We start from the raw sequence: 25,860 nt of genomic DNA on the forward strand, positions 1-25,860 counted from the left end.
GTGTTATCAAAACTCCTTGGGCTTTCTTTGAAATTTCCCAGATGTTTCACATGAATAGGAACACCCCAAATTTAGGGACGCGTGAATCTGCCAGTTTCCCTTTCCCCCACATTCGATTTTTTAAAATCCCAAGTTCTTTTTCTCCCAAATATGAAGAACTTAGCAAACATTGGTACATTCTTATAAAAAAAACAAACTGAAATGAAATTCTCACCCATTTGCACTAGCCAGATTCAAAAGGTGCAGCTATTTCCAGCATGAAGTGAACTACGATGTATTTGCCTGCCATATAGCTGTTAAAGATGAGGAGCCTGACAGAAAGAAGAGATGGTGACCTGAATTAAGCATTAACATGATTGAATACACAGAGATTCAAAGCCAGACTTTTAAGAGCTAAGTATTCAAAGCCCTGGGCCTAGAGAGACAAATCTTGGCGTTTCTATTTCTCCCACATTCACTTACAAAAAATCTCAAGGTTTTTTGTCCCAAATATAGAAAACTTTGCAAATTTTGATAAGCTCTTACCAAACTGAACAAAATTTTCACCTGTCTGTACCCAAATTGAGTTCTAAGTTTGCTTTAGGTGAAATGTGATGGTGCACAGGGTCTCTGAGAAATTTCACTAGATGTATTAAAACTAGTTTGACTTCCCTCAACACTCCTGCTATAGCATGGGGTGAAATTTTTGATAGCAACTCAACATATAACTAGGCTACCATGGCAAAATGAATCAGATAGTAAGGGAGATAGAATGGTCAAAGTTGGAGCAATCTTGAAGTTTTTCCCAGTGAACTATCAAGAGCTTCTCATGGGCTTCTATTTGTATCTGCTAGAATGGAGAGAATAAAAAGAGATAAAGCACATCCCTGCCTTTTCCATCCATTTGCATTTAACATGATTAATGTAGGCAGAAGATTTTGAAGGAGACAGGTATAATGTAAGCATTAGCTCCCTCCATGCCTATCACTTTTGCAGAGCTCCAAGAAAATGAAGTGGTACAAAGTCTAACAATTGATCTAGGGAATAGAGGAGTAACAGAGACAGACCAGCTGTTTCCAAACACCAGTCTTTTCTCTGGGGAAAAACAGAAAGGTCTAGTTGGGAGTAATATACCCGTCTATCAGGAGCTGCAGCTGAGCCTTTACACCTGGCTTCCAATCCTTGCAAATGAATTCTTACAGGAAATAAACACAATTTGAGATAAGGGCTCAGGGAGAGTCTAATAAAAATCTCATTATCCAGTACATATAAGAGCTTAGTGAAGCTTTTCCTCTGGAAAACTTCCACAGTGTAGCCAAATGGAACAGATATCAGGCTTGCTTTATCTGGGATGGTGGGATCACGCTAAATATGTTACCAATGGCAGATCAAATGGCTCTAAATAAGTAAATAAATGAAGGATTAGAGGAAATTAGTTGCCCAGCACAACTCAGGGACTCCGTAACTACACTTGAACATGAACCCAGCTCATAGCAACACAGGAGGCTGCCTTATAGCAGTTTGGACTGTCCATCTAGTCCAGAACGGTCTATTCTGACTAGCAGCTTTCCAGGGTCTCTCCCATCAGCTGCTACTAGATCCTTTTAACTGGAGATACCAGGGATTGAACCTGGAACCTTCTGGATGTAAAGCTTGTGCTCTAACATTGAGTTAAGGCCCCTTTGTTCCTGCCCCACTTCCATGCAAAAACTCTACACACAGGTCTATAATGTAAGGATAGTGTCTAAACATAATGTAAGGAAGGTTAATGCATTACAGTCAGTTGTGGCTAAGGATATGAAGAAACACCTGAGAAATGTCCCTCTCATGATTTGCTCTAAATTCCTTAGATGCTTACTTGTCCCACCCCCACCCCATTCACTTTTGATGAAATTCAGTAGCAGTCCTAGTGGAAATAAAGGGCTTTTCTACATGAGGCTTTTAACCTGCACCTTTACCGAAACTTCTGCTTCCAGATTCTTTGCAGGATTTAAGATCAGCTCCTTTACACATGTCCCCCCCCCAGCAGGGTTTTTCTTTCTCTTCATTACACAACCATTAGATGGTACTGTGCTGTAGCGGAATTGCACAATTACATGAGAGTCATATACCAACATTTCTAAATAATACCACACTTTCTTTGATCTTAAAAAAAAAGCCAAGGAAATGGTTGCAAAGAGCGAGAGAGGCCTTGGAGGAGGATGACATCATGTAAAGGACCAAGAAACTACTGTGAGCAATCACAAGTACACAATAAAAGCCTTGTAGAAAGGCCCAAACAATTTTGCAGGTCTCTCAAATTAGATAACTTCTTTAGTGTTGAAGGGGGCAGGGAGAAAACATTCAATGAAAGAGTTGAATTATTAATTTCCTATTTAGATTGGGATCTGAAATCTTGTTGCACTCCACGGGACTGGCTTACTATATTGCACATGAGAAAGCCCATAAGAACATTTGCATGATCACAATATCTGCTGTCAAAATGAAGTGGCGCTGCTGCTATTTTCATCTGACATACCTTTAAAAGTGTGCATTACAAAATATGCCAAATGCTTACATCCCAAATCTGAACTACAACAACATATATTTACAAGATCAAAGTGAGAGGGAACATATAATTAACTCGATTCACATATTTCCTCCTAATGCACAAGTGGAATCAGAAGTCACTTTGTACATTTGTCCAAGGTAAATTTGTCCAAGCACTAACCATTGACTTTGACAGTTTCTTTTGAATCTTGTGTTGTAAATCATTTCATCAAAGGAGATTTTCCCACTATTCAGCTGAGCTGCATTAGGCCTTCCAATAAAAAAAAAGGATGTGCCAATATGTGTTCATGATTTGGGCACAACTTTGGAAACCAGTATGACATTTGTCCCAGCTGGCAGCCTCAGAGTGTGTTGCTGACATAAAGCTCTTCACATGGGCATCTGGAGGAAGATGTGCATCTTTCTTAGAAGTACCCCAGGCAGCTGATAATGGAGATATGTTGGCAGCATTTAGAGAGGCAGATGCTTACCTGTGCTCCAACCATGTACAAGCTTGGCTCATTGACAAGGTGAAGAGAAGGACAAGCCATCACAGAATAGGGGCATTTGGCAGCTGGCTCCCTGCTGCGGAAGGGTAAACTGGTCACCTAGGGATGCTTGCTAGACTGTAGCAGATCTCATCAATCCATGCCAGCATATGCACCTGCCTGAAAAACAAGCAAGTTATTTAAGCTGGAAGAATGAAAAAGAATTAAGGATCCAATGGTTTTTTAAAGGCTTAAACTAATTCATTGGCATGGCAATGTTAAAATGGCATTTCATTATTCTGTCAGAGTGGTCCGAAGACTGATAGAATCTGACTCCACAGCCTCTCTCCTTCCTGCACTAATCCAATTCACTAGCAGCTTCAGAGATGTTTCTAGGGTTGCCCAGTCATAGAGTTTGACCTGAGGTTTCAGGATTGTTGTCTCCATGGGCAGTTAACTCATGGTGACAGGGCCAGCCTGAGACATTATACTTCCTGAGGAAGAGTTGTATACTCCACCAAGATGCATATTACCCAAGGCCAGCCAAGTTACTTTGGCACGAGAGGTAGAAACTCTCACAAGTGCTTCTCCCCCTCCCTGGCAGTAAAAAAGCAATAATAATAAATGAAGTAACCATTTGCTTCCCTTTTCATGACACCAAAAATCAACTGCCTGAGGGGTCCACCAAAATTAGCTGTCCCTTGGTAGGGTTGGCCCTGCTTGGAATGAGAGCAAGAAGAAAGAGCACATCATTTTTCTCTAGACGCATCCCCTCACCCAGCCTTCTCCCCACTATTATAAACATTGAACCTTTCCCAGTATGTTCTTGCAGTCTTAGAATCTTCTCTTTCTACAGGAGAAAGCAACTGAGAGGTGGGCATAATGGAGGCATAATAAATCTTGAAAACACACAGGAAAGAGGGCAAGAATTCTGCACTGGAGTGGAGCTTAGTACAAAGAGAGGCATGAGCTCCCTGAGTTCCAGACTCGGGAAACTTTGCAACCTTAGCCTCCACTTCTCATCTCCAGGAAGCAGGCAGGGCTGCCTGCCCATGTGACTTCCCTCTCCTGGCAAGCTTAACATAGCACATGAGTAGAGTACAAGCAAAGGGCTGGGATGCTCCATTAGTCAAAGAAGAAGGGGGTGCCTTAGGTTGCTATACTGTGATCTGGCCAGAGCATCTATGCCTACCCTTTGTGCCCTAAATCTTTCTTCCCCCCCCCCCCGGAATATAATTCTCTCTAGGTGTCATAGTCATCACTGAAAGAAACATCTCCATGCCATGTTTCCCAACCTTCCTCTCTCAGCTGGAAGCATCGGCTGAATACACTTAGTGTATAGCTCTCTTCCCAGCAGTAAGGGGGAGTGGCATGTTAAGTTAGGAGGATCTCCTTGTTATCTCTGATCTGTGATCCCTTGGGAAAGTGTTCCAAATTCGGATTGCCACCATAGAAAAAGGCCACTTTTTCTCCAATAATCATACACCTGGTTTCCAAAGACAGGGTGCCCAGAGAATGCTTCCAATGAATATATCAGCAGATTCATGTAGGAGGTCTTTGAGATGCACTGGTAGGCAACAAAGCTGAAGCTAAAGAAAGTATTAAGTGCCAATGAAATATCCTATCTACAGTGGGTCCTCCTGTTTAACAACCTGGACTGCATATTCTGGACCAGTTGAAGTTTTCAAGGCAGCCCAACGTATACTGCATTGCTGTAATCAAGCCTGAATGTTACTAAGGCATGGATAACTTGATGCCCCTGATTCACTGAATACAGCAGGGAGGAGAGGAGAAAATTGGAAATATGTGTTACTGGGCAGCAGCAGTCGCCTAGGAGGATTTTTGCACAACAGTTTTTGGAACAGTGTGTGTGAGATGAGAACAGAATTTCAGCAGCAGTTCAACCATTTTTAATTTGCTTCAGTGCTGGTTCATGAGGTGGGGAAAATGATGTCTGGAATTCTGCTGATGATTACTGGGATTCTGCTGATGCTGAAGAAATGGCAACGGAAGACACTGAGGCTGTAATCCAATACATATTTACCTGAGGTTACGTAAGCCCCATGGAACTCAATGGGAGACATGTACAGGATTACACTCTGAGTATATTTTAGTAGATGAAGCTGTATGCTATATTCTAGGATTGAAAAATCCCTTTAGTGTAAGAGTGGCTAATACAAACTCATGTGTGCCTCCCAAAGCATGGAAATCGTTAAGCTAAAGTTCTTCTAAACCCAACAGTACTATATCTGCTTCCCCCTATGCACTCATCCTTTGCCTTGATCTGTCAGTTCTCACTTCAGCATCAAACCAGCCATCAACCCTGTGTTCCATATGTTCCCATTTATTCAAAGGAGAACATTCAAACACCATAACTTTAGGAATACATAACAGATTTCCACCAATATAGTTGAATTTGGGACATAATCTAAACCATCAAAAGTAGACATTTAGGGTATGTTTGGGGCAGGCAAAGAAGTTTGGCAGTCAGAGTTCAGTGCCAAATTTAAACAGCTATATTGCAACCATTATTTCTCTGAAATTTAACCAGATTGTTCCCATCACCACGTTGATTCTCCATGCCTACTTGCATACTAGTGGGGCAAAGTATTTTGATCTTATGACAAATAGAATTGTCAGAGTTTGTAATGATAGAATCGGGGGGGGGGGGTGGACAAGATCCCCAGAGCTCCATACTACATTAGTATCTGTTTTAAAAAGTGTTCTTTCTATTCCATTTCCAGTTCATATGGATTTCTGTAGCAATGATATGAGAACAGCGTGAGTCAGGTCTTTTTTTAATGAAATCCCACCATAATGAATTAGCATTTTTAAAGCAACACCTTTTATAACATTTCTTGGCATCCAAGGTGAAATGATGCCAAGGTAAATGGGGGAGATATCATGTTAGAAAGCTAATTCTCAAACTCCTTGGCACTGTTTCCCTTTTAATTTAAATGGTGTTTGCTTTTTTATTTTTTTATTTTGCCTAAAGCAGATCTATGTGAATTCGAGAGTGGCTTGTTGTAACATTTGCCATTGTCTAGTACAAATAGTGCCCATCTTTACATATGTATATATTTATTTTTTATTTGCCTCAAAGGTGCACAGTATGTGTAGACCACACTGATCAGGAAAGGATACCTCCTGCATACATAGACAATGTTATGAAACTAAAACCTCTATTTTTGAAATCAAATGGTGTTCAGTTTTTCCTGTTATATCCTACCCCTTGTTATTCTCTACTTTATCACTCCTCACTAAAAAAAGAAAGAAAAACAATAGAGTTAGACACGTGGAGGGAGAATGCACAACAAAATATTCTGGTGTATCTTCAGTCTGAGTGCTGAAATGTTACAGTGCGCCTATTCAGGGCTCACTATTCCACTAGCCTCAAGGCAAGTGTTGCAGCACCAGCATAAAGTAGCTCCAGTAGCTAGCCCCAAACAGACGTATTGTAGAAATAGTAGTAGCTGTATATAGTAGGGTGCGGACCCACCCCCCGCCCAGGTTTAAGGAGCCGATCTTAAATCCTGCGAAGAATCTGGAAGCAGATGTTTCGGTAAAGGTGCAGGTTAAAAGCCTCATGTAGAAAAGCCCTTTATTTCCACTAGGGCTGCTACTGAATTTCTTCAAAAGTGAATGGGGTGGGGGTAGGGATGGTGGAGAATTTCTCCCCGAAACTTCGGGGGGCCGGGCGCCAACGTGTTTGGCCCCCTGAACAAGTTTCGGGGAGAAATTCTCCGCCCCCCCGCCCCCCGCCCCCCCCGGGACGGGACTTACCTTTGCCGAATGTCCCTCCCGGCGGCGGGTCCGGCTGGCGGTTCGACGGGTGTTCGTCCTGGGCGGGGGCGGCAGCTGAACTTTCGACCGGCTGCCGCCCCTGCCATTGCAATAAAAGAAAAAAAAATGCCCCCGTGATAGGCTACGTGACGATTAATGTAGCCTATCACGGCTAGATTTGCAAAGTCAGCCGTGATAGGCTACGTCAATCGTCACGTAGCCTATCACGGGTGACTTTTTTTAAAAAAAAGCGCTTACGGATAATGGCAGCCCCCATAGGGAGCCGCCATTCCCGTTCCTTATTTGGTTGCTGTAGTCTACGTAAAGATTTACGTAGACTACAGCAACCAAATAAGGAACGCGAATGGTGGCTCCCTATGGGGGCCGCCATTAGCGTACGCGCTTTTTTTTTTAAAAAAAGTCACCCGTGATAGGCTATGTGACGATTGACGTAGCCTATCACAGCTGACTTTGCAGATCTAGCCGTGATAGGCTACGTTAATCGTCACGTAGCCTATCACGGGGGTGTTTTTTTTTTTTTAAACTTTGGAGTTCGCGGCCGGGTGAGGCAGGAAACCTCCTCCCTGGCCTGAATTTTGGCCGGGCAAGGCGGGAAGCCTCCCCCCCGGCCTGAATTTCGGCCGGGCGAGGCGGGAAGCCTCCCCCCCGGCCTGAACTTCGCGGGGGGAGCAGCGAAGCGCTTCCCCCCCACCGTGAACAAGCTTCGAGGACAGGTAAGTCACTTTTGTCCACCCCTAGGTGGGGGTGGGACAAGTAAGCATCTAAGGAATTTGGAGCGAATCATGAGAGGGACATTTCTCAGGGGTTTCTTCATATCCTTAGCCACAGCCCCTGCCCCCGCTTGCCGGTCCCGGGACCGTGTGCGAGCCCCTCCCGCACTCAGCGAGCAGCCCGTGCTCACCCCGGCAGCCTCATCAAGCTCTGCATTCACCATTTGGGGGGGGGGAATGGCGATCGCAAAATGTGCATATTTGTGCATGTGTGAAAATGCACAATTTTGCGAATGCGCATATTTGTGTACATGTGAAAATGAACATTTTTGTGATTGCCATTTCATTTCTCAAAAAAAGGTGACCGCAAAGCTCAGTGAGGCTGCCAGGGTGAGTGCAGGCTGTTTGCCGAGCATGGATGGGGGGCAAGCAGGGGCTAGGCAAGCAGGGCTCAGGGATGTCGGCAGGGGTGGTTCCACCAGATTCCCTGACGGAATTGGGTGCCTGTGCCATCCCTAGTATACAGTGTTACTTTGGGGGGTTCACTTGGACCCAAAACTCTGGACTCTTCTAGTGCAACAGAACTCCTGTTTTGAGGGGGCTCAAACCCTAAAAGGGAGCACTATATGCTGCAGGCAGCACTATAGTGCTCTTACTTGGGACTCACTGCTAGCCCTGAACATGGGTTCTGTATAGAGCTAGTGCAACATGACAGCAGTTCAGATCTCACTGGAGCCCCAAACAGGAGTACTAAGCCAGTAGCACTATATAGCACTGACATTAGAGCTGGCTGCCCCAAACCTGGGTGCTTTAGCAGCACCATTACATTTCAGAACCAGGGGAAAGGAAGCAAAATAGAAGGTACAACACTTGGGAGAGGGGTTTTTTAATCTCCATATCCATGCTCTATGGGAAAGCTAGCTCCCTGCCCTCAATTTCAGAATCTTTTAAAGTTGTTAGAGGACCTACTCCCTTCATGACTTAAAGAGTTTTCGGGGTGTATGTGTGAATTAGGGTAAAAACAACTGTTTTATCTCCAATCGTAATTGTTGTTGTTCAGTCATTAAGTTGTGTCCGAGTCCTCGTGACCCATGGACCACAACACGCCAGGCCTTCTGGTCCTCTGCTCTCTCCCTGAGTGGGCTCAAGTTCATCCAATCCTAATTAACATCACCCAAATGAATCTTTGAACTCCAAAGAAAGCAGCCCCCTTAAGAACCTTCAAGGAACCTGAGGAATGGGAGTTAGCGGACATGTACTATGAGGTGCACATCCCCTGACTACTTTTTCCCCCATTAGGTCTTAGGAAGTAGCTACTTCCTTCTCTGCTACTGCTTATACTTGTGCTCAGTCCTCAGTCCATAGTGATCTATGGCAAATGAGAGCAACATGCCTACATAGGGATGGTGTGGGTGCGCGAATGGGTCTGGGAACCCATTGGGCTCCCCACCACCACCCATGCCCCTGGACTGTGCCAGCCAAGCCTCTGGCCTTTTTCGCCCCCACTCATACCCTCCTGGACATTCCCCACACTCACCCAGACCTGTCCGTGAGTGCCTGCCATTTTCCCGAGCTTGTTTTTATGAGAAAAGGGATGTCTTTAAAAATGCATATATTTAAATATGCAGACATTTGGGCTGGGAAAGGCTAATCTATGCAATATTAGAGCCTCTAATATTGTGTAGATCAGCCTTTCCTAGCCCAAATTTGCACATATTTAAATATATGCATTTTTAAAGACCTTAGTTTTTTCTTAAAAACAAGCTTGGGAAAATGGTGGGTGCTTGTGGATGGGATCCGGGGTGAGTGCAGGTGGCTCAATGAGCTAGCAGAGCTTGACTGTGGTCTGGGGGGGGGTCTTGAGCGGGGGCAGCACTTCAATGGGCACCCACCAAAACTGGATGGGAGTGGGTCCGTCCATCCCTATGCATGCACCCTCTTAAAAAAAAAAAACCTATTTGTTCTGCATATTGGTGAGTATTCAGATCTCCCCTTTTATCTGTGGCTAGCCCCTATTTTTGCTCTATTGAGTATGGGGCACCTATTTTCTTGTTACATGGAATAGCTGTTTAATGGAAAAATGGAATTATCAACTTGTAGAAGCTTTGGAAGGTTGAAACTCCCCAGGTATTTCACTTTCTTCCTCACTCATTCTTTGCCAGCAGTAGTAGCCTTGTGACCCTGAGACTATTTGAAATAAACTGTGACAGCATATCTGGCTGTTTAACCTACTGTTACTAGGAGAATTATCTGAATTTTGACATTGCAATAGGGACAATATCTCAGGAAATGAATAATTCCAATCTTTGCAAACATAGGAGAGCCAGATAAAATAGTTGATCCCTAGAATCCTGGGATCCAATTGGTATTTACCTACTGTGTTTGACAGCTTTCCTCTTAGTAGTTAAGCCTACCTCTGCAAAAGGGGTGTACGAGAATTTTGTTTCACTTCACAAAACACTCGAAAATGCCCCATTTGCAACCCCAAACACTGAAAATTCCCAAACCTGAGTTTGCTTTCACAAAAATGTACATGTTAAAAAATGCACAACTTTAAAAATGCACAACTTTAAAAATGCACAATGTTTACAAATGCATGATTTAAACTGCATTTTTAAAAATGAACATTTAAAATGCACACTTCTAAATATTCACATTTTCACACTTTAATGGGAGAAAAGTGTGCACTCTAAAACTGCACACTTGAAAATGCACACTTTAAGTAGTACAGTTTTAAAGTTGTGCATTTTTTAAAATTTGCATTTTCTTGCTGTAGTCAATGGGGGGGGGATGCACACATTTCCCATTGGAACAAACTAGGGATGTCAGAGAATTCCACCATGGACTGAAATGGGATCGAATTACCTTCAGTCCGTGCCACAGAATCCTCTGCAGAACGGCACCACAAGGTCCTGTGGAGCCAGCAGTCATGCGGGGTTTTTTTTGTCATCTGCACAGAGTCATGAAATTTTCGTAAATAAAAACACAAGGTAGTATATTCCGATAATAAATACATAAGTTTTTTTTTTTAAAAAATGAATTGTGCTCACCGCCTTGTTTGTGGGTGATCTTTTTCAATTGAAATCCTCCCTCTCCCTTTACTTTCAGCCCAAACACTTCCTCCTCCTAGGGGCTTCCCAAAACAAGGCTGCCCTAGGTGTGCCTGAGCAATGCACTCTTTGTTTAAAGCAACGCTGTGTTAAAGACAGAAAAAACCTTTTAAAATGACCACGCCGGTCTGGAGCCCTGCACCAGGTATTATGCTCCCTGCTAAGCTTTATATTTCCACATCCAGTGTTGTTGTTGACATTGTGAGGCTAACATGGAGAGGAGAACCAACTCTGTGCATGTCTACTCAGAAGTAAGTCTTACTGAGTTCAATGCAACTTACTCCTACACATGTCAGCACCCCACTTGCCCCCAGCTCAGCTTCGTATTTCCACATCCAGCTCATTATCAAACCTGTTAGTTATCTCACTGGGTGACCTTGGGCTGGACTCTAACCACTACACCACACTTCTGTTATGAAACTCATGAAGAAAAACAGACAGTATAATGGAAAGTTCTTTCTGAAGCAGTCACACTTGTACAAATGCAGCATGAAGGGAAAGATCAGCAACCTTCTCTTTGTTTGAATAAAAAGCACACTCTGCACATGCTCAGGACAAAATGAGGAATAAACATACCAGGGAATATGAAGAACTATATTCTTCCAGTGTGTGTGTGTGTGTGTGTGTGTGTGTGGAATCTCCCTCCATCCAGCTGTTCCCTGGACCCCCCCTCCCCATTCACCCAAGGGTCTTCTGAGATAACTAACAGGAGGTTTGCTAATGAGCTGGATGTGGAAATACAAAGCTGAGCAGAGAGGAGAACCAATTCTGTGCATGTCTACTCAGAACCAAGTCTTACTGAGTTCAATGCAACTTACTCCTACACATGTCAGCACCCCACTTGCCCCCAGCTCAGATTTGTATTTCCGCATCCAGCTCATTATCAAACCTCCTGTTAGTTATCTCAGAAGACCCTTGGGTGAATGGGGTTTCCCCCCCCCCAGGGAACAGCTGGATTGAGGAAGATTCCACACATTGACCTATTAATATTGAGATTCCACACATTGACCTATTGATAATTGACCTATTGATAATAGTTGGGCACTGTGGCGTCAAAGCAAGGCTTCCTCTGATTTCCTGCAAATTTGCACAAATCTTCTCAAAAGTTAGAAAAATGAATTTGAAAAGTTAAATTTGCACAAATCTCCACAAAAGTGAATAAATAATGTTAAATTTGCTCAAATCTCCCTGAAGTTGGAGGATACATAATGTTAAGTATGTGCAAATCTCCCTGATGGTGGTGAAAAAACAGTGTCACTGTCTAGACAGGTGATAAAGTGGAGGTGTAAATTGATTAGTGTAATTTCAAGATGTAACGGAGAGGGCTTATCATTAGTGAGACTGTGGGGAGCAACTGGGGTTTTCAACCCTCTTGCCAAGTGGCTTTTTAGCCCTTTCTGACAGGCCACGTACAAGCCATTATGCCAGGTTCACACATCATGACAAGTCCATCTGTAAACAAGCCACCCTGAACAACCCAGCAACAAGCCCTGGGTTCTCAGGGTGGCTTGTGCATGGTTAACAAACCACACTGAGGAAACTGTGCTGGGTTCAGATGTCATGGCAATCCACCCTGAAACAAACCAGGGTGACAACCCACCATGGGTTGTCATTTCATGCAAACCAGGTCAATGACACATGGACAAAAAACTTTGAATTGAATGAAAGCTAAAGGTTTATAGCAATCATGATAAGATAGCAAATGCCTTAAGGCATCACTATGCTACCTTACTTCTGGATAAAAATACTGTTACTATCGCAGTATGTTGATAATATTGTAAGAAAGTAGAACAATACTGCTGTATCTTTATATGGTTGTTGTATGAATAATTGAAATAATGTATAGGTAACTGTAAAGTACTGTAGAAATACTAACCTCAATTCAGTTTGGGATACTACGTGCATGGAAGCAGACTTCTACGAATGTAGCCCTAGCTAGATAGTAAACTGTGTGCATAACTAGATGCTTTATGCAATGTCCATCTCTTCAATTCAGCAGCCCAGAAGTGTACATACTATACCCTTTTCTGAATCAGCCATTCAGATCAGAAGAAGGACCAGGGAGGTGGATTCAGCTCCCCATGCTCTTCTCTTTCCCCACCAAATAGGTAATTATTTACTTAGCTTAATAATAAGAGCACAATCTTGGACTGGGGTGTGATGGTGATGGTGATGGTGATGATGACAATGACAATGATGATGATAAAATAAGTAAATCTAGCACAGTATAATTAGACCTAAATTTGACCTGCTGTGTCCCAATAGTAGGGGTGGACGAAAGTCACTTACCTGTCCTCGAAACTTGTTCGCGGTGGGGGGGAGGCGCTTTGCTGCTCCCCCCGCAAAGTTCAGGCTGGGGAGGAGGCGCCTCGCCTCACCCAGCCGCGAACTCCAAAGTTTTTTTTTAAAAAAAAAAAAACGCCCCCGTGATAGGCTACGTGACGATTAACGTAGCCTATCACGGCTAGATTTGCAAAGTCAGCCGTGATAGGCTACGTTAATCGTCACGTAGCCTATCAAGGGTGACTTTTTTTTAAAAAAAAAAAGCACATACGCAAATGGCGGCCCCCATAGGGAGCCACCATTCGCATTCCTTATTTGATCGCTGTAGTCTACGTAAAGATTTACGTAGACTACGGTGAAAATAAGGGCAATGCAAATAGCATTGCCCTTATTTTCGCCGTAGTCTACGTAAATCTTTACGTAGACTACAGCGACCAAATAAGGAACGGGAATGGCAGCTCCCTATGGGGGCCGCCATTATCCGTACGCACTTTTTTTTTTTTTAAAGTCACCCGTGATAGGCTACGTGACGATTAACGTAGCCTATCACGGCTGACTTTGCAGATCTAGCCATGATAGGCTACGTTAATCGTCACGTAGCCTATCACGGGGGCGTTTTTTTTTTCTTTTATTGCAATGGAGGGGGCGGCAGCCAGTCGAAAGACCGGCTGCCGCTCCCGCCCCGGACAAACACCTGCTGAACCGCCGGCTGGACCTGCTGCCGGGAGGGACATTCGGCAAAGGTAAGTCCCGTCCCAGGGGGGGTGCGGGGTGCGGGGGGGCAGAGAATTTCTCCCCAAAACTTGTTCAGGGGGCCGAACATGTTGGCGCTCAGCCCCCCGAAGTTTCGGGGAGAAATTCTCCACCATCCTTACCCAATAGACTAGTAAATCTTCAAACACAGCTACTTTTTTAAAAGGAAAAGGTTTAGGGTGGTCTTGGTAGGTTACCATTCTAGTTCTTCAAAATAATTATAGTCGAAATCACTGCCTTTTCCAGTCGGATTTAATTTACTTGGCTATAGAACAACATGGCTTTTAATTATTCAGAAGTCTGTAAGATGTCAGTTTGATCATAAGTCCTGACAGCTCTAAATTAGAATTTTGTATTTATGCATAAAAATATATTATTTGGGGCAGGTTGATGAGGGAGGAAGACTTCTTCTTTTAAAATGCAAGGCTTGTTTATTAATGTATTCATTACATTCCACCCACCCACCCTTTTCTCTGTAGAGATGTGAATGGCATACATGGAGTTCTCCTTCACCCTCACAACAATCCTATGAGATGGGTTAGATCAGGCAGAAAGAATCCAAAGGTATTCACTAAGCTTCATGGCTGTACAAGGTCTGAAACTGGATCACCCTGATTCAAGTTCAGCACTCTGTCTTCTGTACTGCACTGGTTCTTCCAGCCTCACTACATGTTGTTAATCATGTGAAAAGTAGCTGCTATTGAGAGTTCTGAAGGTTCATGGAAGCTGGAGGGGGATCATACAGCTGTTGAATGCCTTACTTCATCCCTTGTTTACTTTTACTTATATTAATCTCTCCTTAGTAGCTAATTGTCCCTGCTCCCCTTCAGGGACAATTTGCTGCTCAGGAGTTATAAGAAAAGCAGAGATAAACAAGAGGTGGAGAAAAACTATCAGGGGCTCTATGATCTCCTTCAGCATTCTCTGACTGTCCCAGAGGGAAGAGGCAGAAGTCTCAACAGTCAGAGCCTGGCTTACACATGGCTATTTGTCACACGATGAGTGTAACATATACTGTATCTTGGTTCTCAGTCTTGTCTGCTGAAAAACAAGCAACCAAGCCTGGATCCAGAGGCAATCCACAGGCCAAAGCAAGAGATACGCATAGGGATGGACTTACTGAATGTTACTATTTAAAAAATCAGCATGTGAATTGCTTATCCTGATCCAGGGTTGGGCAAGCATGGGGATTCCCGATCCCTCACCGAGCCACCATTTTGCATACAAACGGCAGCTCAGCCTTTTACAGAAAGGCAGATTTCATGCAAATGGTGGATGTAAGGACCCCATTTGTGCAAACCTAAAAGCATAACTGGTTGCGCCCATAATTTTGCATAAATGGGCTCCTTACAGCCACCATTTGTGCAAAATCAGCCTTTTCGTAAAAGGCCAACCTACCATTTTTATGCAAAGTGGGGGCTCAGCAAGGGTGTAGGAGTCTGTGTGAATTGGGACAAGCACAAGTGGAAAGCAGGGCCAGCCAGCCGGCACATGAGGGTCCAGCCAGTGGTGTGTGAGGAGGGATGAGGTGAGTTCACCCATCCCCATGTGTGTGTGTGTTTGCGCACACATGCCAAAGTAAAGCATCATAGACCTATTTTATGTCTTCAGGTTTCTGGGTCCATTTGAAAGTGCTGGTGCTAAATAGCCTGGGTCCTGTGCAACTCCTTCCTCATGTGCCGCCCTAGGACCAAAGCACATATTACTTTAATGACAGTTTCATGTATTTTTTTCTTTCTTTTTTTTTCATTTATTGCTCTATTCTAAGTGTGGGGGGCAATCCGGATTGGGACCCTGGTATGGGGGTAGGGGGGCTTTAATCCTCCCCCACACTCACACACACCAAACCTGATCCGGATCAGGCCTTTGCAATTTATATTGCAGGCATGTTCCCCCCCCCCCCGATCTGGCTCAGAGCCATAGCTGGGGAGAAAGGGTTAACCCCCCCATTCCCATACAAGATGTAACTAGCAGCTACATCTTTAAAATAATTTCTGTTTTTGCCCCTAGTCACTCAGATCGCTGGAGTAAACTTTGTTCTGGGTTTGTTCTGTTATGTAGTGAAAACTATTAGGCCACAGGGCAGAGCATTTTCAGTGGTGGGACCCAGAGATGGAGTCAGATAGACAGAGAGACTTATAATGTCCAGTTTACATTTCTGGTCAAAAGCAGAGCAAACAATTCTACTTTAGTTCTGTAGGCAAAGCAAAACAATACATAATCAACAAGATCCTCAACTACTCCTAAACGACACAGGCAAAGCCTTGTTTCATATGATGCATTGGCATTGCTATATCACTCTGCCATAACTGAATATTACATAGTTTGCATCTGAATATTGCATTGCTTGCATGTGATGAGGCATGGGCTTCTTTTATAGTAAGAAAGAGCTTTTCCATTTGGTGAATTAAAATCCAATAGAGGCATGTTTTGATGGACATTTCAATTCAGTCTTCTCACTTGGAATATTGTTAATGGTGAATATTCTTTTTCAAGGGTTTTTGTATCACTTAAAAGGTAAAATATTATGATCCAGTAAATGAGAGTGCTATTTACACAGGGCTGTAATCACATGAAACTATATGAGTGTAACTGAATGAATGTGACAACTGGAAAATATTGATAAGTCAAAGCTTTGGTTAATGGAAGCTATTACTGAGGCTAGATTTTCAAAACACTTGTAGAACATAAGAATGCAGTTTCCACCAACATTGTCATGGATAAAAAGTAACCTCTTCTCTTTTGATTGCAGCTACAAGGCTCATGTTTCTGGTCAAGGAGCAGTTCTTGGGAGCTATGAATCTAATCTGTTGTGTACATACATATATATGGAATAAATATTATGAACTTTAGAAAAGGTTGAATATAGAGATTTGATTCTCTTCTAACATATCTTGGTGCTCAATACTAATAAATCTACTCTGAAGCTATTTATTTTTACTTCAGTGGTAGATGTCTGAAGTAAGTTGCTCAAAGTAATAATCAAAGTTTTTTCAAAGAATAATACAGGCAAAGCTCTGGTTGATTTTCATTTACCAATGCACCCCATCCAGGAAAATGATGGATGCCATTGGAAAACTCTTTTGCCAAAAATAAGTGCTGTGCCCAGGAAGAAATTCTAAGAATTATAATGACACTGCACATATACCAAGTTGCATAGAGGAATGGTTGATTCATACCTTACTGGAGCAACAACATGGGAGATGACAGGGTCATGGAACATAATTGAGTCAGTTAGCTGACCCATGTAATTATTCCCTACAGAGGTTACCAGCTTTCTTCTCCTGTGCAAACTGTGTTGACATGAATGGAAGCGATGCAGGAGCACAGGGTTTTTGGATAGCTTGCTGGAGATGTAATATTTACCATGCAGAACTATATCTAACAGAAATCTGTGAGGTAAAAAGTTATGATTAATTATAGTCACAAAATCAGGCACTGGAATGTAGAGCTGTGATGAAATGCCAATTTGTATTTAATTCATGTACAAATAGTGCCACTATCATTATTAGCATTTGGCTGAAGGGAGGAGGTACAAAACCACTGTTGAATTGGCACGATCTGCCAAAATTGCAGGTGTAACAATGAGCTCTGGAAAGCAATATTCAAACACTGAGGTTTACGTTTTCAACACTGGGACTTGTAAAAGACTCTAGAGCCCTACAGACAGTAGTCCTATCAGGCATTCTAATTCTTTGTATACTAAACAGTCAAGGAGAGGGAGCGTACTAGCCCTGCCCCCCTGACATCACTTTTGTCACCCCGTAGTCATGGGGGGTGATGTTCTGAAGAGAAGAGCCTCCTGTATCCATGGAAGCTTGCAGTGTAATTGGGAATGCTGCGAAATCAGCATTCTTAATCATGTGGAGAGCCTTCACAGATACAGGAGGCTCTTCTCTTCAGAACATCACCCTCCATGACTACGGGGTGATGGAGACACACAAGAAGAGGGCTGGGCAAACACGTTCCCTGTTCTCACATGTTGAATATACCCGGAATCAGTATATTCTGCTTGAAAAGGGCTATTCTTTCACTGCTTATCCCTGAGCAATTCTTATGTGACTGGGACAGCATTTAAATGACTCATGTGGCAAGGCTATTTTGTAGGTCTTTTCAATGGCATTGGCAGGCCCCCCCCCCCACCACCCAGTATACTGACAATTCCTTGGGAAAGATTCACGTGATTAGGGCACATATTGCTAGGTTATTTAATAGTTTCCAGTTTCTTAGGAACTGCAAAACAGTGTTTCCCAGTTCCCACATGGCTGGGAGAATGTCTACAAGGTCATCTTCATTATCTTGGCATTTAGGTATTGCACCCCCCCATTTCTTCCAGCATTACCTAAAAAGTCCCATACAGAAAATTATTATCATTATCATTATTAGTGCACCTATCATTATGACGAGGTAATCCATGTGAAAATACAGCTATGGTGTTATGAGAATTGGGTAGGGGGGAATCTCTGATTCTGTACAGAAATATATATTTAAAACCCCACCCCCATTGGTTCCCTGTCAGTGTGGACCAGAACATCCGGTGTTAAGGTCAAATGGCAGGTTTCAGTATTAGGCTCATTTTACCAGGGCACTTAATCTGAAAGGCCTCCTCCAAAGAGGAGAAGTGGGACCTTACTGTGCTTTTCAGATCACTATGGAACCATGGAGAGTTCACACCACCTGAGGTGAAGACTGACCCACATACACTGACACACCCCATCCCAAGAGACTGCAGTGCTGAAGAATCCAGTATCCTCTGACGGAATCCTTCACTTCAGCCCCTTGACCATCACTCTCAGGACTGCCAGAGCAGAGGTGACAAAAGACCTGTGCCAAAACTAGGGATGTACAAAAGTGACTTACCTTTTGTGGATTATGTTGATGGTGGGGGGGGAGGCATTCCGTCCCTCCCCCCAGAATCCTGGATGGGGGGGAGGCGATCCGTTCCTCCCCCGCGGAATCCTCGAAGGCTGGCTGTGCTCCGTGGCAGCCTTGCAGAGCAGCCGGCCAGGCCCAGCCCAGCCCAGAGCCATCCGCAGCTGGATTTCTGGCCATGGAGGGCTCTGGGGAAAAAACAAAGCAGAACCACATACACAAATGGCGGTGGCTATGGCCACCGCCATTTGCGTTCCTTATTTTTGGCCGTCTGAATCTATGTAAATATTTACGTAGACTATGACGGCGAAAATAAAGGGGAACGCAAATAGCGTAGCGGGCGCTATTTGAGTCCCTTTTTGATTCAAAGTTTTAGCCTACGTAAATCTTTACGTAGGCTAACGGCGAATCAAAAAGGGATGCAAATAGCGCCCGCTATGCTATTTGCGTTCCCCTTTATTTTCGCTGTCCTAGTCTACGTAAATATTTATGTAGATTCAGACAGCCAAAAATAAGGAATGCGTAGGCATTTTTTTTTTTTTTTAACCCACCTAGCCATGATAGGCTATGTAAAGATTTACATAGCCTATCACGTCTTTTTTTTTTTTTTAACAAGACTGGAAATGGCGGCGGCAGCAGCTGGTCAGAAGACCAGCTGCCGCCGCCAGAGCCGCCGCCGCCAGAGCCACTGCTGCCCGGAAAATCCGCCCCAGGTAAGTCTCATCCCGGGGGGGATCTGTGGGGGGGCGGGGGGGGCAGGCCGTTCCACCACGGAGTTTGGGGGGCCGAATGCACAGGCATTCGGCCTCACCAAGATCCGTGGCAGAATTCTCTGACATTCCTAGCCAAAACCCAACACCAGACACAGTGCCAGTTTGGCAGCTTCATGCCTCCCTTCCCTCACCCCTACTTTGGAAGAGGAAGCAATCACTACAGCATGATAGCTGCATTTAATCATATATCACTTCTATCATTGCATTCCTTTACCCTGATTTCCAGGACCGTGAACTGGAAAATAGATCTTTCAAGTCGATATTTTATATGGCTGGCCATGACCCAGCTGCTGACAGTATCCATGTTACCTGCCCTTCCATGCAGCATTTGCATTTTAAACTATTATCTCAGCAGTATGGCTGGTTATTGTATGAGTAGGGATCGCGGAGAATTCCACCACAGATCCCAGTGAGGCCGAATGCCAGTGCATTCGCCCCCCCAAATCTGTGGCGGAATGAAGCCCCCCCGCCCCAACACCCCACAAAAGGCGCACGAAACGGATCACCTGCCTGGTGCTGTTCGTGCTGCTTTGTGAATGGAGGCTGTGTCTGCTGCCACCATTCACTTCACGATTCTTCCCGTGATAGTCTATGTAAATACTTACATAGCCTATCACGGCTGAAGCAGGGATGCCATTTGCGTCCCTGCGAAGGCCGTGACAGGCTACGTAAATATTTACGTAGCCTATCATGGCAAAAAAAAAGGGAATGCAAATGGCAGCCACTGTAGCTGCCACTTGCGTTCCCTTTTTTTCGCTGTGATAGGCTACATAAATATTTACATAGCCTGTCACAGCCTCTGCAGGGATGCAAATGGCATCCCTGCATTAGCCGTGATAGGTTATGTAAGTATTTAAGTAAGTAAGTACGCTGTAGCCACCGCCATTTGCGTTCCCTTTTTTTTTTTGCCATGATAGGCTACGTAAATATTTACGTAGCCTAAGACGGCAAAAAAAAGGGACGCAAAGGGCGGTGGCTATGGCAGCTGCCATTTGCGTCCCTGTGCAGCCCAGCAGCAGCCGGATGTCACTGCGGGCGGCCCCGGCTGGCAGCTCCGCGGAGTTGCTGCAGAGTGTAGCTGGCCAGCGAGGATTTCAGGGGAAGGGACGGAGCGCCTCCCCCACGCTGCAGATGTCATGAAACGAAACAGGTAAGTCATTTCGTATATCCCTATGTATGACTATACAATACAGAAGTGAGAACCACTGCATCAACTTAAAAACAGCGAAGGATAGAACTTCCGGTTGGAACCAATGTCACTCTGGCAGCATCCCACAGTCTCTCCGTGGGACCTTTCTCAAACAGCTTTTTAAAAGGTTGAAAAACCTTTTCATTCCCCCCTGGAATTAAAGGGGGGGCAAGGCAGCATCTGGATAACAACTTGGAGAAAAGTAACCCCCTCAAGATAGTGGGGGGGGGCTGGATTCCAGGATTATCTCCCCAGATCTTTACCAATGCAAAAAGCTGTTCTGAGACTAGGGGTGAACGAAAGTCACTTACCTTTTCTCGCAGCTTTTTTGCGGTGGGGGGGAGCGCTTCGCTGCTCCCCCCGCAAAGTTCAGGCCGGGGGGGAGGCTTCCCGCCTCGCCCGGCCGAAATTCAGGCCGGGGGGGAGGCTTCCCGCCTCACCCGGCCGAAATTCAGGCCGGGGGGGAGGCTTCCCGCCTCGCCCGGCCGAAATTCAGGCCGGGGAGGAGGCTTCCCGCCTCGCCCGGCCGCGAACACGAAAGTAAAAAAAAAAAAACAACCATGTCCCCTGATAGGCTACGTGACGATTCACGTAGCCTATCACGGCAAGATTTGCAAAGTCAGCCGTGATAGGCTACGTGAATCGTCACATAGCCTATCATGGGTGACTTTAAAAAAAAAAAAAGCGCGTACGCGAATGGCGGCCCCCATAGGGAGCCGCCATTCGCGTTCCTTACTTAGTTGCTGTAGTCTACGTCAATGTTTACGTAGACTACGGCGAAAATAAGGGCAACGCAAATAGCGTTGCCCTTATTTTCGCCGTAGTCTATGTAAACATTGACGTAGACTACAGCCACCAAATAAGGAAGGGGAATGGCGACTCCCTATGGGGGCCGCCATTATCCGTACACACTTTTTTTTTTTTTTTAAAGTCACCCGTGATAGGCTATGTGACGATTCACGTAGCCTATCACGGCTGACTTTGCAAATCTTGCCGTGATAGGCTACGTGAATCGTCACGTAGCCTATCAGGGGACGTTTTTTTTTTTTCTTTCATTGCAATGGCGGGGGCGGCAGCCGGTCGAAAGACCGGCTGCTGCTCCCGCCCCGCTCGAACACCGGACGAACCGCCAGCCGGACCCGCCGCCGCGAGGGACATTCAGGGAAGGTAAGTCCCGTCCCGGGGGGGGGCGGGGGGCGGGGGGGCGGAGGATTTCTCCCCGAAACTTGTTCGGGGGGCCGAACACATTGGCGCTCGGCCCCCCGAAGTTTCGGGGAGAAATTCTCCGCCATCCCTATCTGAGACTCCTATTTCATAGGAGAAAACAGGGCTGATGTGTTCCATAACAATATATGCTTTAAGAAATATCAACAACTCCTGAGGGATGATTTAAAAAATATTAATAATATTTGAGAACACCTGAGTAGGTGTGCATGAAACCCCACTTACCTGGCTCCGCTGGGTTCCTTGGGGGGGAAGGCGATCCGGTCCTCCCCCTGGAATCCTCGATGGGGGGAGGCAATCCATTCTTCCCCCCCCTGGAATCCTGCCTGGCCAGCTCCACTCTGCGGCTATTCCACGGAGCTGCCAGCCGAGTCGATGCTCAGCAGAGGCCCCATCTGCTGCCGGGATGCTGCAGACGCAAATGGTGTCCTGCGTAGGGGATGCCATTTGCATTCCTACACTAGGCTGTGATAAGCTACGTAGATATTTACGTAACCTATCACGGCTAAAGCAGGGATGCAAATGCCGGCTTCTATGCCATTTGCATCCCTGATTTTGCCGTGTTAGGCTTCGTAGATACTTACGTAGCCTATCACTGCAAAAGACAGGGACACAAATGGCGGCCGCCACGATGGCTGCCATTTGCGGACACAGCAGCCCGGAAGATGACCCGGAGTCACTGCCACCGCCACATCTGCCGCATCCACCGCATATGCCACCAGGTAGATCCTTTCTGGGGTGGCAGGGGGCGAGGCCTTTCCGCCATGGATTCCAGGGGGGCGGATTCTTTAGAATCCAGCCTCACTGGAGTCTGTGGCGGAATTCTCCAACATCCCTACATCTGAGGACCTGCAAGATCTGTTTGAAAGAGAAACATGACTACACCAAGGAGAAGAAAGGGGCTGGCATCACCGCCAACTCCCCCTGTACCTACTGTGTCAAAAGTTTCGAAACCAGAAGATATAGGGGAATTATTTACTCTGATAAAGACTTTATCTTCGCAATTTACGGAGCAAGCCAAAAGGTTGGATCTGATCCAAAATTCTATCACTGCCTTGCAAGGAGCTGTGTATCCAATTAATGTGTCATGGCAAAAAATGGAGATGAAAATTAATGAGCTAGAAGACCGAGTGGCAGGGAATGAAACTACAATACAAGTTTGTTTTAAAAATGCCTCTGACAGAATTTCTCAACTGGAGGCCTTCATGCGAAGATCCAATGTACCTATTATTGGGATTAAAAATCTGTCTAATGATGTAAATTTGCCTATTTTTGTGGATAAACTTTTGCATGAGATACTCCCTATCCCATCTGATTATTTACTTGATATTGAGCGGGCATTCCATGTGCCAAATGCTAAAGGGACTGATTATACCATCATAGTCCAATTTGCAAAAGCCTCAACAAAGAATTATATCCTGCATTTGGCAAGAGAGGGTGGAAGCCTTTCCTGGAAACAAGATAAAGTTACGTTATTTCCAGATTACATCAAAGAGGTGGAGAATAAAAGAAGGCAATTTATCAAAGCAAAAAATCTGACAAAACAAATGAACTTACAATATTACTTAAAATATCCTGCTACACTTTGTATTGTGTCTGAAGGCTGAACGTAAAAAATGCGTGAGATTTCTGTTACAGCCCAATGAACTGGAATCTTTAAACAAGCTTTGTTAACTGCTTGTGTTTAGTCTACATGATCCAGGCTAGGTCAGAAGATAAATGATGATACATATATTAGTTTATTCTCTTTCATCTTTTGTTTTTTCTTGCTTTTCTTTATATTTTTTATTTCAAAATAGATATGGTATGCTGTATTTAAATTTATTGTTTGAGGGTATATTGTGGACTTATATATCTAGTATAAAATATATTACTGACTGTTGAAGGTTTATTTTAAGTTTTATTATTGTATAACACTATATTTATTATTATTATTATTAATATTGGCTACTGGGAATGAACTGTAGACCTGTTTCTTTGATATAAGATTGATGATATGATATTTAAATGTAAGGTTGTTTATTAAACTGTAAGATTGTTAAGGTAGATATAATTTTTAAAACAGAATGGCATCGGAGGCTGGGGGGTATTGGAGTTTAAACTTAATTATTTAAAGGGGAGGGAGAGGGAGAGGGGGAGGGAAGGGGAAAGAATCTCTTTTTTTTCTTCCTTTCCTCCTGCCTTTTCCTTTTTTTTTTTCTTTTTCCTTCTCTTTTTGTTATTGTGGTGTCCTCATCAGAATATTGTATTGTTGGGAAATAGTAGTATTGATCAAGTTGTTGGTATTTTTGTTAGTGTTTATTTCATTTATAAAGATAAAATAAATAAAAATATATTCAAAAAAAAAACCCAAAACAGCAAAGAATATATTTGAGGCCTAATCTCCCCTCCAACAGTGAACACAATAAAATCAGTGACAATCCAACTGCAACCAGCAGCTTAGATTGTAAGCAACTCAATCCCACCCCTTTCTTTCTTTCTTTCTTTCTTTCTTTCTTTCTTTCTTTCTTTCTTTCTTGATTTATATTACATTTCTATAAATGTAATATTGTGAACTGCCCAATAGCCAAAGCACTCTGGGAAGTTCACAACCATTAAAACCATAAAATATGACAACATGACAAAACACAGTATAAAATTTTTAAAAGTTTCAAACTACAGTATAAAATTAAAGTAAAAACCAGCAGCAGTGTAAAGATCTAAAAAAAATACAACAGATTTAAAACAAAAAAACCTGAAGAAATAAAATATTCTGGAGATCACCATTTTGCTTAATGGTATGGCAGCTCTGGTAGGCATCATGTTTATAGAAGACAATGTCCTATACAATCAAGCCTGAGGAATGGATGAGACCATGAAAAGTGCCTCATTGCTCATTGGTGCAATATATGTCCCATAGTAGATAGAGCTTATTTGTGTAGCAAAGAAAGGGATTAATGAAAGCCACATCTGATCAGACCCTTGGGAGTGCATGTCATTCTGAGGAACATGAAATGAGCCAAGTTCCTTGGGTGGTTGAAAAGCTGCTTTAAACTGAATACTTAATTAGAATTGATATGAATGTGTGCAGTGGAAAAGGAAAATCACCTCTTGGTTTCCCCCAAGTGTCCAATGCACTGAAACATTTATTTTTCCCAAGGTTTCTGGGTTGCTAAGTTGCAATTTGAGAACACTGTGAAAGGCATGGATCACATATAGGCAGTGCTACGTGCTGCCTATATGTGAAAAGCTGCAGAATGTTACAATGGCTGCACAGTTCAGCTTGCTGCAGATCTTACCTTTAATTTGTAAACAAAGAGATCATAGGGTTGCAAAGATAGACTTGAAACTGTGTATGGGCAACATCCAGTCTGAATGCTAGGGGAGTGGCTGAGTGAGACTGCCAGTGGATAGAGGGTAGGACTTCAATGCCTAGCCAAAGATAACAAAACCAACCAACCGCAATGTAGTAAAAGCATTAGAATTATTTAAAGTAAGATAGATCATGCAAATCGTGCAATCTGGCCAGCTTGTGGTTTTCCACTTTTGTAATATATGAGTGGGTCTCTATTTGTGCAATATCGCGGATATAACTATTTATAGAAATTTGTGCAAAATCATGGCCATAAATAGTGCAATTTGCACAAAATTGCAGGCATAAATGCATTTTTCCCAGGCATGAGAAAAAATATTTTTTTTCTCTTTTCCCAGGCATTTGGAAGTACATGATGAGTTTTAATCAGTCCTGGATGTGTCTTTAGTTATGTCTGATAGTTCAGTGTTGTTTTTAATTATATGTTGTTTGTGTATATTGTTTGTGTGTTTTATGTGCCTTTTTGTAAATGGCATTTAAACTTTTTATATTGTATTTAATGTTTTAACTTTTGTAAACTGCACAGAGAGCTTCGGCTATGGGGAGGTACAGAAATGCAATAATAATAATAATAACAATAATAGGTCTAATTAAGTCATTTACGACTGCAATTTTATGCAAACTGTGCTATCTAGAGTCACAGTTTTGTGCCAACTGGAATTTCCATAAAGATGTATACCTGCAATGTTATGCAAATTGGGACATGTGCATATTAAAAAAAAAAATTTAAAGGAGCAAAAGTTTCCAAATTTCGGGAATGGACCCACCGAGACAGGGGTGCCACAGAGAGCCGT

This window comes from Heloderma suspectum, chromosome 3 (genome assembly GCF_057233095.1).
Source record: "Heloderma suspectum isolate Gila_16-S chromosome 3, 16-S_ref, whole genome shotgun sequence".
NCBI classification, from domain to species: Eukaryota; Metazoa; Chordata; class Lepidosauria; order Squamata; family Helodermatidae; genus Heloderma; species Heloderma suspectum.